Genomic DNA, 16,021 nt, shown 5'->3' with positions numbered 1-16,021 from the left:
GATTTCAGCATTTGCTGACAGAAGAAGCTAGAATGCTCAGTCTCCAGGGCTCTGGACCTTGTAACCAGTACAAAACAAATAATTTAGGGCTAAAGGGATTAAATCTGCCCCCAGACAGTGTAAAGGTAACTCAGAGGTACTTATCAGATAACATTACCAGATGGCAATGAACTGAACTCGGGTCTAGGGGCGTACCTCTATAATCAGCCTAACATGCTAGCTTAGCAGTGCTGTAAGAAAGAACTGAAGCCACAGATAGAATATATATTAGATTTATTATATAAAATATAGATATAAAAATAGGTCTGTAGCAAATTGCAAAGCCAATACAAAAATAATGCTATAACATATATGATCACCAGACTAAATACAATATGATAATCCTAATGTATTACTTGAGAACTTATTACACGTCTTATGCAAAATACCTAGTTACCAGCTAAATACACAGGACCAGGAGTTCTGACATAAACCTATCTATGAATATTAGTACACTCTAGCTCAATAACCTGCTTATTTTCGAAAGAGAAAACCGCCTCTATTTCGACCCAAAAGGCATATAGACATTTCCATGGGCAAAGTGCGCCCAAACCTAATAATGGAAAAAGGATGTTCAGTGCGTCCTTATCGGTCATACGCTCAGATATGGATGTCCTAACAAGGGGCGTGTTGGGGGCGGCGTTACGAGGTGGTCTTCTACAACGTGTAACGGATAGCGAAATGGTTTTGTTTGGGCGGGGACATGGGCGTCATTGGTTAGACCCGAAATAAAAGTGACCAGAGCAAGGAGGAAATCGTCTTTAGACCCATTAGCGATTGTGTGGAGTTGGAGAGTGGCAAGATCGTTATTGGGAGAGCTGAATTGTTGGTTGCAGAGAAAGCTGAGTGTGTTGAGTACCTGTTACGTTTTCACCCTCACCTGCCTCTTTTGTGTCTTACCTTTTGACCGTTCCCTACTCCTACTCCTTGCTCTATCGGCCCCTTCCCCTCCCCCTATCCCTCTCCATTCACTGTTCTCATGTGTAAATTGTATTCCCTTACCTCTGTTTGTCTCTGTGCTCCCTGTACTGTTTGGCGAGTGAGTGGCCAGAGGGCGTGGTGGGAGTGAGATTCTGTGTGCTGTTCTTGTTTTTCTACTACTACTACTAATACTTGCACTGGTGGGGAAATGGAGGAATTAAATTCACTGGCGGTTTGCATGTTAGAGGAAGAGGCCACACACCACAGGAGGTATTCACGTTCCCGAGTGTTCAGGCCCTGCACCACCTTCCTAGACCTCACTGACCAGCAGTGTCTCACAAGGTACAGATTCGATAGGGCGACCATTCAGCAGCTTTGTGAGCAGCTGCAACCCCTCCTTCAGCCTCGGACCCATAGGAATAACCCCATCCCTGTTCACCTCAAAATCACTGCCTCTCTCTCTGTCCTGGCCAGTGGGAGTTTCCAGTCTGTATTAGCTGTTAACACAGGTCTCACCCAGGCTTCTATTTCACACTGTCTCACCCAATTCCTTGATGCTTTTCTTACACCTCTCACTACATCACTTTCCCCAGCACCCCGCAGGCCCTGCACAACAATATGGCTGCGTTCTATGCTGTAGCTCACTTCCCCTCAATCATAGGTGTGATTGATTGCACACATGTTGCATTGAGACCCCCCCGGGCATGAGAGGCCACATACAGAAACCGCAAAGCATATCACTCCATGAACATGCAAGGGGGGTGTTATGCCCAGAGTGGAGATCATAGATGTGTGTGCCCGCTACCCTGGCTCCACGCATGATGTGTATATCCTGCAGCACTCGGGCATCTTCCAGAGGTTTGAGCGAGGGGAGTTCACTGGTGGATGGCTACTAGGTAAGTGCAACGTGGATGTACCCAAACTATACCTTCTCCACTGGGCAACCCTCAGCACTGTCTACCTCCAGCTCACTCCACAACCCACTATCCTAATCCCCCCCCCCCCCCCCAAAAAAATGTATCTGCTCCAAACAATACACACTCATCTTTCTCCTGCTTCTCCCCAAAGGTGACCGAGGCTACCCGCAGAGGACTTGGCTCATGACCCCCGTGGTGCACCCACAGCCAGGGCCAGAAGAGACATACAACAGGAGACATCAGAGCACCCGGGGGATCATTGAGCGGACCTTTGGCCTACTGAAAAAACGATTCCGCTGTCTGGACCGGTCTGGAGGGGAACTCCTCTACAGCCCTGAAAAGGTGGCCAAAATCTTTGTTGCCTGCTGCATGCTGCACAATTTGGCCCAGCGCAGAGGACAGGCCCTCCCAGAGGAGCCACAGCCACCAGAGGAGCAGGCCCCGGATGAGCAGGAAGAGGAGCCCCCTCCACCCCCCCCCCCCCCCCCGCCCACAGAGCCGAGCTCACTACTCACCAGCTTGGGGTTAGAGCCAGACAACGACTCATTGAGACAAGTTTTCTCTGAGAGTAAGTGCAGATTTATTCATATCAATCACATAAGTATTAACATATCACCCCCCTCCCACCAACCCTCACCCTCCAGCATGTCCCATCACTTTCCCCGTCCCCTCCCCCGTCCCCTCCTACCCCTCCCATGGTGTTCCTTTACAGCTGGTGCTGCAGGAGAAGTCTGTTCCGACTCCTCTGATGGGCTGCTCCCACTGTCCTCCTCTGTATCTACACAGCAGCCTGCTGCTTCAGCTGCCCTGTGGAAGTCCAGCCTTGTTGGCTGTAACCTGGGCACAGGACCCAGAATGGGAGCTGGTGTGGTGGGTGCTGCAGCAGTGGCTGGGGAGGCGGATGATCTCAAGGACCACCTCTTAGCCGGTGGTTGCTGGCCACTGGAGGAGGTGGATGGCAGTTCTTGGTGCTGCATCACGGCTGAAGTAGGTGCTGTGAGGTCAGGGCGCAGGCCCTCGATGCTATGCTCCAGCCGTTGGAGTTGCTGGAGCACCTCCTGGTGGGCTTGCCGCTGCACCTGGAGCACCTCCTGGTGGGCTTGGCGCTGCGCCTGCAGTGCTTCCCGCTGCAGCTGTAATTTCTGCTGCCGGTACACCTGCAAGTGCACATTGTGCCGCAGCAATTCAGTGGCCATCCGCAGTAGCTGCCTTCTCTGGCTAGATGGTGAGGAGCTGCCCCCCTTTCTGCATCCTCCTATTTAGCAAAGGCTGCAGATGGTGGAGGTACAACCTCTACTGCTGCTTCTGCTGCTGCAGGTGGTGGAGGTTCAGCCTCTACTGCTGGTGTAGTGCGTTGCTGGGACTGCAGGCCACTAGGGCCAGCCTCATCAGAGTCATCACCTGTATAGCACAAGGGTGAGGAAGTATGTTGGTGAAAATAATCCACTTTTGTCTTTCAGCATTCATATACATTGGCCCACACTTGATGACCCAGCAAAGAGATGGTGAGGAGGAATGGGATTGACACCGATGTGAAAGACAGCCCAACAGGCAGCTGGGTAGAGGTGGTGGACGGACAGCCAAGAGAAGGATACCGCTCACAGATTTGTGGACAAGCTGTTTGTTGTATATTTGTTAAAGTGAAGGACATTTGAGCATGTCTTGTTTTACTACTGACTTGGTAGACTGCCTAGAACTGCTTTATGAACCAGATTACTGGCTCCTTAAGTTTCATGCGATATGCACAGTTTGGTGATGGGAAAAGAGGAGGGAGTGGGGAAGGGCCCCAAAGTGTGCCACAATAGTAACCTACACACACCATAGGAGTCAACTGTTAACAAGTATTGGGGGTGTTAAGGCCAGTGGAAATAACCCTCCCTGGACACATACATGATATGTCCTCTATATTGGGGGTGCTCAAGCACCCACAGAGTCTGCTCCTATGACACACATTACTAATATCACTAATCAAATAGAGCTTACATTGTAATTAAGATACACAGACATATATTATCTAGCTCAACTTAAGCCGCATTGAGCCTGCATTATGTGGGAAAATGCGGGGTACAAATGTCATAATAATAATAATAATACTGAGCAAGTGAATACTGGTTAGGGGGTCAAGACAGCATCATAAAGGTGGGCTGTTAGTCTAGATATGAAGACACTCAGAGACACACACTTCTGTAACTCCTCCTCCCACCTCCCTCCTCCTGGCCCCCACTCCCCACCTCCCTCCTCCTGGCTCCCACTTGTGTAACACGTAGTGCAGCACAACAGATACCCCAGCTTCATAATGGTCAACCTACCTGAGCCCTCAGCCTGTGCAGAGGTGTCAAAGGACCCAATCCCGTGGATGCCCTCCTGGGGTAAGAGGGCGTGAACCATGCGCTCCATGGGGGTGAGGTTCGCGGTGTCATCTGCTGCGGGATTGGCACCAGCCTTCCTCCTCACATCATGCCTCAGCTTGCGCCACTTGCACTTGCAGTCCTCCACGTCCCTCGCACAATGGAAGACTGCATTCAGGCGGTCCCTTACCGCCTCCCTTTCGGGCTGCTTTGTGGTTGCATCCAGCCTCTGGCTTGTGGAAGCGAACAGATTGCTGTGTCTGTGCTCGATCTGGACCAGTAGCTCCACCTCAGCATCAGTAAAATTACCCTTCCGGGTTAGGGGCTGGCGTGGCAGCATTGTACCAATGAGGTTCGAAAATACGGAGAGGAGCATCTAAATAGTCGCCAGGAACACTCATGTTGGAACGGGATAGGCGTGTCTGATATGGGCGCATTAATTTCGATTACACACAAAATTCCTAAACGTGTCCAGCTGAGGTAGCGATTTGGGTTGCGTGATTTTGATTATGGGTAGATAACTATGGGCGTCCCCAACTGCCTTCCCTTTCTTGATTGCCATTTAAACCGGGATTTCCTGTGCTGGGACTTTTGTGGGTGTTCTTAACATTAGTTTACAGTGTTTTACCCTCACTTATATTAACGTTTGTGTTTGGCAATGTATGCTTCGGTACACCTGTGTATTTTGGGGGGATTGTGATTTGTGGTGGCCCTCAGCCAACACAGCTTCCGTGTCCAGTCTTCCACATCCCTATCCAATCTCGGTTAAGCTCCTGAGGATCCATTCCTTCTGAACAGGATTCCTTTATGTTTATCCCGCGCATGTTTGAATTCCGTTACCGTTTTCATCTCCACCACCTCCTGCGGGAGGGCATTCCAAGCATCCACCACTTTCTCCGTGAATGGATCCTCAGGAGCTTAACCGAGATTGGATAGCAGAGCCGGTAGTGGGAGGCGGGACTGGAGGTTGGGAGGCAGGGATAGTGCTGGGCAGACTTATACGGTCTGTGCCCTAAAGAGCATAGGTACAAATCAAAGTAGGGTATACACAAAAAGTAGCACACATGAGTTGTTTTGTTGGGCAGACTGGATGGACTGTGCAGGTCTTTTTCTGCCGTCATTTTCTATGTTACTATCCCGTGAGCCTCCCTTACTGTCTCCCATTCTCTCTGCCTGGTAGTAACAGGCAGTCTGTGGGAGCGAAGAGATTGGTAGAATGGCACCAAAGCAAGCACCCATCGGTAAGGGTCATTTCATTGACGCAGACATTGAGCTAATGGTCCAGGAGATAGAAGCCGCAGTACACAGTCTTGCAATAGAAGTTCAAGGTAAGCTCATACTTCTCAGCCACCTCTTCTCTTTCTGCTCATGATCAAGGACTGTCCATTCACTGTATGTAGTCTGCAGTCAACTCTTACCTCTATTTTCACCAGGTTCCTGTGCACTGGTTGGAGGCCATCAGCGCCGTACTGTGTGGTTTTGCCAGGTCCTCAATGCTGTGGGCCAGCTGTTGGAGCTACTGTATGGTTCCCGGTAGGTTCCATACTTGTTTATGTGGTGAACCCCAGTCCCCATTTATGAAGTGGCCACCCATTCTCAAGGTGCCTGGGAGGGGGAGGGGGGAATAATATATGCAATGATTGTCTTCACCACATTATCAAACAAAGTCCTACAATCCTCCATAGTTATGGAACGACAACATTTCTAACATGTAGGCTGCAAACTAGTTTCAGGGTGGCCACAGGTACTGCCTTCTGAGCCCTGAAGTCATGGTGAGGGCGAGGGTTTGTGGTTACAGATCCCAACCCCCATTATGTGCAGGTGGCCTAGTGGTTAGAGCACCAGCCTTGTAATCCCAAGGTTGCAGGTTCAATTCCCACTGCTGCTCCTTGTGATCTTGGGCAAGTCACTTAACCCTCCATGGCCTCAGGTACAAACTTAGAGTCATCCTGGGACAGAGAAAGACCCAGAATACCTGAATGTAACTCACCTTGAGCTACTACTGAAAAAAGTGTGGGCAAACACAAAATAATTAACACCATATTTATTTATTTCCCCTAGCCTGTGCCCTTCTGTAACTCTTGTATTATATTGCAATTGTGATGAAGTAAGCATCCATCTAATGGTTTCCCCATTGTTTTCCCTTTTCTCCTCAGCACTATATACCATTGCTGATGCATTGAATGTGAAAAGATGAGCCAGCTGTTTGTAGCTCCTTCGTGGGCCCCCACCGATGTGGTATGGTTGTGGGTAAGGGTGTCTGGTGATCACTGAAAAAACATCATGTATGCGCTACCTAGGGTTATGTGCAAGTTTCTACTTGGCAGATCACAAGTGCTAGACAACATATTTATTATTTATACCATTCTGTGCTGTGGGGCTGTATGGTAAGGGGGAGGGAGAGAGGCTGGATGGCCATTTGTGTTCCTCAACAGTACTGGCCATCCAGCCTCCCCGCCCCCCCCCCCCCTCCCTGCACATACGGCCATGCAGGTTGGAATGAACAGGTGGGCTTCTGTATGGCCACCATTATCACAGAGATGCATCAACTTTCTCATTCACACTTCAAATTTCATGCAATGCATATTGCTGCCTCCTCTCACATCAACACCAGCATTTGATTATATGTAATGCACAAGGTACAGACACACACACCCTGTTATATGCAATATAAAAAAATATATTTGTTTACAAATGGCCACACCATTCCCCCCCCCAACCCCCACCCCTACAAATCCCCCCCAACCCTACAAATCCCCACCAACCTTACAAATCCCCCCCAGCCCCCCCAAACCCCCAAAGTCTGTCAAGGGCGGCCACGCCCTCTTACTAAAGCCCTCTGTAGCAGGGTAATGAGCAGCACCAGAAGCACCCTCAGTGGGCTGTGAAGCTGCTCATTACCATGCCTTATGGCTGCCAGCTCCTGCAGCACCTAGTTCTGCCCATCTACCAGCTGCTGCAGGAGGCGCAGGGCTGGAGCTGGGCCAAGGGCTGGAGATGGCCCAGGGGCTGGAGATGGCCCAGGGGATGGAGTTGGCCCAGGGGATGGAGCTGCCTCAGGGGATGGAGATGGCTCAGGGAATGGGGCTCAGGTGGGGAGGTGTCCTCCTCCTCCTGATGGCCCTCCTCGGCCGCCTCCTCCTCCTCCAGCTGCTGGAGCCCTGTGTATGTAAAAGGATTGTGGTTGAGATCAGCACATGCAACATGGCTTGCATAGTGCAGTAGCTGGGTGGCCTGAGGCGGGGGATGGGGAAAGGTGTGGTGAGGCGTGGCCTATACGCACGGGGACTGAGATGCGTCAGATGACATGACAGGGAACCATGGAAGCTGCTCTGACTCAGAACACACAGGACATGTTGGCAGACCACACTCATTGGTGACCAGCATGTTTGCATTCTGATATGTGACGACGGTTTGCTGACCTGTTTTTGTTCTTTGTATTGTGGGGTGGGGGGAGGGGGGTTAACACATAACTTTTATATGAGGCAATGACATCCACTAAAAGTAGGACCTCAGGCAGGACTACCAGGAAACAGTATCCACCCACCCCAGAAAGGGGGATACTAAAGTAAGGCATGTCATCTCATTCATCTCGGGGGGAGGATCGTTGGAAGTTGCAGCCACACTCACGGGAGGGCACCTGCAACCTGAGGCCTTGATCTGGGACAGATATGTTATTACTTACTAGTTGCCTATTAGCCACATGGAAAGTGATATTGTACAGTACATTTGCATTATTCAATAAATACATTTACAAATGAGTACAGATGTCCTGTTTTGAAGACTTACATTGAGCCCTCAGGTGCAGCACTGCCCTGATGATGTGAGGGCTCTCGCGGCGTACGTGCCTGAACCTCCTGCGCAGGGACTGAAGGTCCCTGTGAATCCCGAACCGTCTGTAAGATATAAGTTTGTACAGCAGGAGTCAGGGGATGGTCCTTTTTGCCTTCTGCACACACATTCATTTGTAACTCAAATAGCAGAGAGGCTCAACACTGTTGGGGGGGACACACATTCCATTGGTACAGATGATCATAGGAGCCATCTTTTTTAAATTATTGGGGGTGCTAACCCCAATGGAAATAACCCCTCCCTGGATACATACAAGGAATTCTTTCAATATTGGGGGTGCTGAAGCACCCACAGCACCCACAGAATCGCCTCCTATGCAGGTGATGTCATAGAGGTGGCCATGAGGCCAGAAAGTACCATTTGTATGCATTATTGTAGGGATGTGGGAATGGATTTCCTTTCTAGTACATACATTGTATTACTGATTGTGCATGTACCCATATTACTCATTATCCTTGCATTCACACTCCAGTTACTGCTTACATTGATGACGGAGCTGTTATATGTGTAGGTACAGGAGGGGGACCTGATGGGGTGGGGGGCAAACACTTACCTTTCCAGCCTCTCCCTAATGCGGGACCAGGCTCTCATTGCCTGCATCCTGGAGGGGGCAGGTGGTGGTGGTGGATAAAGAGCCTGTGCCGGTACCTAAGGCACAGCCGCACCAGCAGCAGGCTCTCGGCCTCACTGAAATTGGGCTCTCGTCGGAGCTGCTCCATATTTCTCAGTGAATACGCGTTGGAAAACAAGCGCCTTATATGGAGGCCCTTGTATGACGGACGTTGTTTCATGCACAGCTCCATATATGGATTACCATCCCATATATGGCCCTATCAGCACGTGGACGCCATCGTAATCACAGACGTCCCTGACGTGCATGAATGGTTGTTATGCGTGCGGGCCCTTGATGCGTGCAGAGCTTGCCTTATATAGATCAGTATGAAGCATGCAAACCTTTTCACATATACACAATATGCATATAGCTGCATGTTCCGTAAGTACAGTGCATGCAGTTCCGGACATCCAGATACGGCACATATGAGGACAATTCGGTGGAGCAGCATGATCCTCCTGTAGTTTACGCGTATGAACCTTCCTCATATTTCCCGTACCTGGATGTCCAGAGCAGCATGCACTGTACTTGCGGAACAACTATGTACATTCTTTTACTATACTTTCTGATTTGGTCGTTTTCACCTGCGATAATCGAATGTGTAAGGGCGCCCTGTTTACTAACCTTTATGTGCCCCTCATTTGGTCGTTTGGAACAGGGATAATCGAATGTCGAAGAACGTCCATAGTATTTTTCGATTATACCTGCCTGATTTTGGACGATTTTGTAAGGACGTCCTAATTTGTAATTGGATGACCTTTCGATTATGCCCCTCTAAATCTACAACTTTGTGAAGATCCCCACACAGGCTCACACTTCCTGTGTCAAATCTCGTGGCACTCCCACCCGGACAGTAGTGCCTAGATATCTCTGATATGTCAAATGTATCTAAATATATACATGTATAATATAATGTGAAGAAAAAGTCTCAGAGTCGCCGCCCCACAAGTCCACTTCCGCGGGCTAGAAGGCAAGGGCTCGGCGTGCCATCATGTGACTTCAAAAAACTCCACACATAAATGATATCTATTTTAAATGCATTTTCTTCTACTATCTACTTGGTGTGTCCACTATCTATTCTACTTATGTACTGTATTTCCCAGATTCAGTATATCTCAATTATTTCTTTACCTGGCAGAATTAGTATCTTCAAAATTGAATGCAATTGTATCCAAAACACGAACAAACAGAGGGGGGCCACCCCCAAAGCACTTAGCTTGATATAGCCGCCAAAGTGTCCATCTATTCACGGCCCCTCTCTCTGGTTATCCCGTTTCGTGATTGCTGCATCAGGGGTATTTTCCAAAAAGTTCTTGTTCCAAACTAGCATTCACTGCCATCCATCGGATACTTCCAAAAGCATTAATCCAGTAAAGCACCCCTAATCACAGACGCCATTTAAATGTTCTTTAAGCTCCTCCCATCCACTTCCTTCACTTCGAATTACATCACTTCCTCCCCACATACGCAGATTCCATCACATCCTTTTGTCATCCTGCAATGCCAATGCACAGCTCCAATCTTCAAAAGAACGCCGACCATTCCACTCGCACATTTAATCCATCTGGTTCAACAGTCCTAAAAAAGAAGATCCATTTCTGTTCTCTCTGACGTAATGTTCTACTTACATCACCACATCTCAATGAGGGTTGGATCTGCTCTAACACCATACATGACAGATCCTGAAATTTATGTTGACATCTTTCATTGTGGATCACCTTCGGGGCCTCCTGTTTACCCAATTTCATGCAGGACCGATGTTCAATAAGTCTGACTTTCAGACTTCTGGTCGTTTGCCCTATATATAGTAATCCACAAGGGCATTGGATCACATAGAGGGGTATAATCGAACGTCGCCGGCCAAATAGATGGCCTGCGATCTATTTTGGCGGCGGCACTACAGTTGGCCGGAACCGTATTATCGAAAAAGATGGCCGGCCATCTTTTTTTTCGATAATACGGTTTAGCCCGGCCAAATGCCAGAGTTCGCCTGGGTTGAGATCACCGGTTTTGTTTTTCAGCGATAATGGAAAAAAATGTCGGCGATCTCCAACCCGGCAACATCCAAGGCATTTGGTCGTAGGTGGAGTCAGCATTTGTAGTGCACTGGTCCCCCTCACATGCCAGGACACCAACTGGGCACCCTAGGGGTCAGTGCGGTGGACTTCAGAAAAGGCTCCCACATGCATAGTAGCTCCCTTGCTTTGGGTGCTGAGCCCCCCAACCCCCCCCCCCAAAAAAAATCCACTACCCACACATGTACAACACTACTGTAGCTCTTAGGGGTGAAGGGGGCAACTACATGTGGGTACAGTGGGTTTTGGAGGGCTCCCATTATCAGCACAGGTGGGGGGGGATGGGCCTGAGTCCGTCTGCCTTAAGTGCACTGCGGTACCCACTAAAATTGCTCCAGGGACCTGCATACACGCAGGCCTCTAGGACTTGTTGCTGCTGTATAACCTTGGCACACCAGTTGACACCTGAAGACTAATCTCTTTGGAAAAAGTCCTTTATTTGGATAAGCACGTTTACTCACAGTTAACTGCAGATCAGAGGTTGTGCCCCACTGGCAAAGAGTCTCCCTGGTACTGAGATTAGCAGTAGGTCAGAGCTAGCAGAATGATGTACAATGCCCTCTTTCATCAACATTCAAGGTAAGAACTAAGTTCTCTAAGGTGGGTAACACATGAAAGGGATCTAAAAGTGGATGACAAAAATGGCCACTACCTCATGGACTACCGGAAACAAAACAGGGCACACTCTGACCCAGTTAGCAGGGGAAAAAGCACCATGGGAGTAGAGCCCACTACCCTACACCCACCACAATGCATTGCTGATGTGACTCTGCAGTGCACCTAACAGAAAAGGTGTCATACTCACCCGAGAGCCACATCACAACCAGGGAAAGGCTGTCAAAGGATAGAACACATTCTGCTGTCACGGAGGTGGGTACGGTATTTGAGGCTGGCATAGAGGCTGGCAAAATATGTTTATAATTGTGTTTTTTAGGGTGGGAGGGGGTTGGTGACCACTGGGGGAGTATGGGGAGGTCATCCCCGATTCCTTCCGGTGGTCATCTGGTGAGTTGTGGCACCTTTTTGAGGCTTGGTCGTGAAAATAAAATGACCAAGTAAACCCGGCAAAACACTGCTTAACGCCGCTTTTTTTTTCCATTATAGGCGAAAGCCAGCCATCTGCTAGCCACACCCATGCCCGCCTTCGCTAAGCTACTGACACGCCCCCTTGAACTTTCGCTGGTGAAGCAACGGGAAAGCAGCGATGCTGTCAAAAATGCCGCTTTCAAGAAATTGTCGACCATCTCCTGATTTACGTCGGGAAATGGCCGGCGATCACTTTCGAAAATAAGCTAGATATACTACTGCAGTAGATTCGCAAGTGGTGATTGCTTTCAACATGCATTTCCGCCCTGTTTTCAGTTGGATAAACACACTTCCTTCTATCATAATCTGGCATACCGAGCAACGTCCACATTTCAAATGTTTCTCCGGTTCTGTCCTGGGGTTTTTTGGGGTCCACACATCATTAACACTTAACTGGTCCCCCAGATTACACCCCCTTTGGTGTAAAATAAGATGTTAGATTGCCTAAACACGGGGTGCGTTCTTAGTAGCTCAAAGTGTCTTTTTAGGGCTTTGCTAATCCGTTCCGTGTCCGTGTTAAATTTTAGAACAAAAGGCAAAATATCTTCATCTTCTTGTTTATTTAGATTTATACTCCAATAGTGCTTTTCGTGGATTAAATTTCGCTCGTTTTGCCATTTTCCTGATCAGTTGTTTTGGATATCCTTGTTGTAAGAATTTCTCACTTAATCCCTTTGTGCTTGATTTAAAGTCACTATCTTGAGCGCATATGCGTCTATGTCGCATGAATTGGGCATATGGGATGTTTTTCTTCATGGACTACCGGAAACAAAACAGGGCACACTCTGACCCAGTTAGCAGGGGAAAAAGCACCATGGGAGTAGAGCCCACTACCCTACACCCACCACAATGCATTGCTGATGTGACTCTGCAGTGCACCTAACAGAAAAGGTGTCATACTCACCCGAGAGCCACATCACAACCAGGGAAAGGCTGTCAAAGGATAGAACACATTCTGCTGTCACGGAGGTGGGTACGGTATTTGAGGCTGGCATAGAGGCTGGCAAAATATGTTTATAATTGTGTTTTTTAATTGTGGATGCATACTCCCATAGTGTAACAGGGAGTTACGGTCGGTTGGTTTAGAGAATACTGTCGTCTTGAAATTCTCCCCATCTTTTTGCACCCATACATCCAAAAATGATATGTCAGCAAATAACCAAGAACTAACTCCCAGTGACTATAGGAAATATATCCTGTATCTCACCTTGCCGGTCTGGCACAAACCAAAGAGTAGAGAAGCGGATGTTTCCTTCAGAGTCTCGAGCTGATTATCAGCAAGTCTCTCAGTCCTGAGATAAGGTCCGAGGTTTATTCTGAATGTCTGGGCACAGTCAGTAGAATAGGTCTTCTTGTAGCTGAGAGAACCTTAGGATCTTGCTACAAGGTATGCAAGTCCTCTGGGGTTAGGAAAACAGTCTCTGGCTCATCCGAGCGTTCTGTTCACCTGTCCACTCTTCTGGTGATTCCCCTCTAACCCTTTCTCAGAGCTTTCTTCAGTCCAAATCTTTGGTATCTCCTTGTCAGATGATACCTATAGACCAATGACATCATGTTCAGCCACCTGCATGTTCCAGAAGCAAACTGTTGTTATAGATGTCATGCCAACTCCTTGTTAGTTCAGATCCTCCAGGATGATTGCATATTCCTGTAGCCGAGAGCTTCTCTCCCCCAACGTTCCCAAGAGATAACGGGACTAATTGGCAATACAGAGAATATGTACTTGGATTATCGACACCTCCTGAACAGAGGGTGAGCGGTCCTCCGGGTGCTGATGCCTGCTGGGTGCCAACTCCCTCGGCGACCCAGAGCTCTCGGTACCAACGCGGGAAGGAGACTGGTGTCGATGCTTCTTTGACTTTTTCAAATGAAGTATGTCACCGGAGCTTCCCGGTACCGACGAGGAGGACGTAGAATCCAGCCGTTGCTTCCTCGGGGCCGAGGCCGAAGAAGGTCGGTCTCAGGGGGGCTGTACCGCAGGAGCCCTCAGGGTAGGGGGAGACCCACCCGAAGGCTCACCGCCACCAGCAGGGGAATGGACAGCCCTCACCTGCACTCCAGACGAAGCACCACCGTCCGACGACATCAGCACTAGTGGAGGTCCCGGTACCACCGACGCCGATGCAGCCTTCCGATGTCTCGGCCCCGACAATGCAGAGGGTCGATGCCTCGATGCAATGGATACAGTTGCGGCCGAGGGCGGAGGCCTTGACGCTGTCAACGTCGACGCACTCAATACTCCCGGTGCCGATGCCGACGAAGAGCCCAAGAACAAAACGTTCCACTGGGCCAATCTCGCTACCTGAGTCCTTTTCTGTAAAAGGGCGCAAAGACTACAGGCCAGCGGGCGGTGCCTAGCCCCCAGATACTGAAGACACAACGCGTGCCTATCAGTGAGCAAGATTACCCGGGCGCACTGGGTGCACTTCTTGAAGCCGCTGGGAGACTTCGATGACATGGGCGGAAAAATCACGCCGGCGAAATCAAAACTCGTAATTGCGGTAAGGCACCAAAAAGAGGGGGAGAAAAAAACTCGACCCGAGGCCTCAAAGGGGCCTACCCCGAAACGAAAGAAAACTTATCGGGGCCAAAAACTAGAAATACGGGGAAAGGAAAAAGACCGAAAGGCCCTTCTCCGAAAGCCCTTTTTTTTTTTTAGAGCGAAAAATTCAAAAGACGCGCGAGGGTCAACTTAAGGGGCGCGAACGGCGCAAACATGACCGTACCGAGCGCGGACAAAAGAAGACTGACGAACACGAGCCAGTTCGGGCGGGAAGACGGCCGCGCATGCGCGGTGCGCATGGGCGTGCGAGGACTAGCAAAGGCCTTTGCTAGTGAAGTTTCAGATTGGAGGGGCTGCCGTGGACGTCACCCATCAGTGAGAACAAGCAGCCTGCTTGTCCTCGGAGAAAATGTCTTAACACATGAAATAATCAACATCAAATCATAATACTACATTCAGCATGGCAAAAGTATCAGCAAAGTTAGTACAGAAGATGATAATGGAACAAGATGTTGTATGTTGGAGAATTACTCATGGTTGGACTTTACAAAATATAACAAAGTCAATGGTGGTGGACCTTGATGAATGATGAGGTGTACATGGACAACTTCTCGCATCAAGAAGACATCAAACAGGAACAAAATGGTCCACATAATGGTGATGATTAATAAAATCTTAAAACATAAGAATGCATGTATCAGGAACCAAATGACGGGGATGACATGGTCTCAGCTGATTGATGTGGACCCATTTAAGGACATTTTCCCCTTGAGAATTTTTCTGGAGGCGAATTTGGTAAGCCACAGGTGAAGCTTTTTCCACTATAGGGAATAGACCATGCCAACTAGGAAGAAATTTCTTTTCTTTAACCTTGTTTCTGGCAAAATTGAAATAGAATACCTTGTTGCCAATTTGGTATTCTTTGGAGGTAGTCCCTTGATCATAGTAGGCTTTCCTACCTCTAGCGCTACTTTCCAACTTCTTGTGGGCAAAGGAAAAGGCACTTTGCAAGTGCTGGCACAAATGGGTGACATACTCTTGAGAGGTAGTAGCACTGGAGAAGTTCACATCATTAGTCCTGTACAACAAATGAATTGGTAACATCATTTCCCTACCTGTTATCATCTCAAAGGGTGACGCTCCTGTAGAACGGTGGGGTGTGGCACGAATAGCCATGAGGACCGATGGTAACTTCATGTCCCAATCCTTACCTGAAGATGACACATACTTCTTCAGGATGCTGATGATGGTACGATTAGCTCTTTCCACTTGTCCCAAGGACTAAGGCCTGTAGGCAATGTGCAATTTACTCTTCACTCCAAGCATTTTCCACATGTGTTGGATTACTTCTGCAGTAAATTGGGATCCTTGGTCTGAATCCACTCGCATGGGCAGACCCCACCTGCTGAACACGTGATTCAGTAGTAGGGTAGCCGTTGTTCCTGCGGTACAATTGGGAGCAGGTATGCACTCCAACCACTTGGTGAACAGGCAGGTGACAGTAAGCATTTACTTATTGCCACGGGTGGATCGAAACACAGGGCCAATCCAATCAATCTGGATATCTGACCAGGGCATAGCAATACCCCTCTTCCTGAGTGGTGCTCGATGTGATGGTGAAGATGGCTGGAAACGACAACAGGTCAAACAACCTCGAGAATACAGCT

At 48.8% G+C, this 16,021-nt stretch overlaps 1 protein-coding gene across 6 annotated transcripts in view; it reads right to left on the bottom strand.

Annotated features, from left to right (window-relative positions):
- The window catches only part of LOC115463677 (alpha-1,4-N-acetylglucosaminyltransferase-like), a 188,714-nt gene that overhangs the window by 117,208 nt on the left and 55,485 nt on the right, over positions 1-16,021 (bottom strand). For 3 of the 6 annotated variants that reach the window (XM_030194389.1, XM_030194384.1, XM_030194388.1), the window contains exons 1-2: positions 13,059-13,130; positions 8,015-8,121 (exon numbers count right to left, since the gene is read on the bottom strand). The exons of 1 other annotated variant lie outside the window; for it this stretch is intronic. The gene's annotated coding sequence lies outside the window, so the exon portion shown is untranslated. Of the gene's footprint in view, positions 1-8,014; positions 8,122-13,058; positions 13,131-13,329; positions 13,335-14,987; positions 14,999-16,021 lie in introns of those variants that run through there. 2 more of the 6 variants (XM_030194385.1, XM_030194387.1) reach the window with 2 other exon arrangements.

Source organism: Microcaecilia unicolor, chromosome 2 (assembly GCF_901765095.1).
Source record: "Microcaecilia unicolor chromosome 2, aMicUni1.1, whole genome shotgun sequence".
NCBI lineage: Eukaryota > Metazoa > Chordata > Amphibia > Gymnophiona > Siphonopidae > Microcaecilia > Microcaecilia unicolor.
Note: the sequence above shows the minus strand (reverse complement) of the source record. Positions and strands in the feature narration are given on the sequence as shown.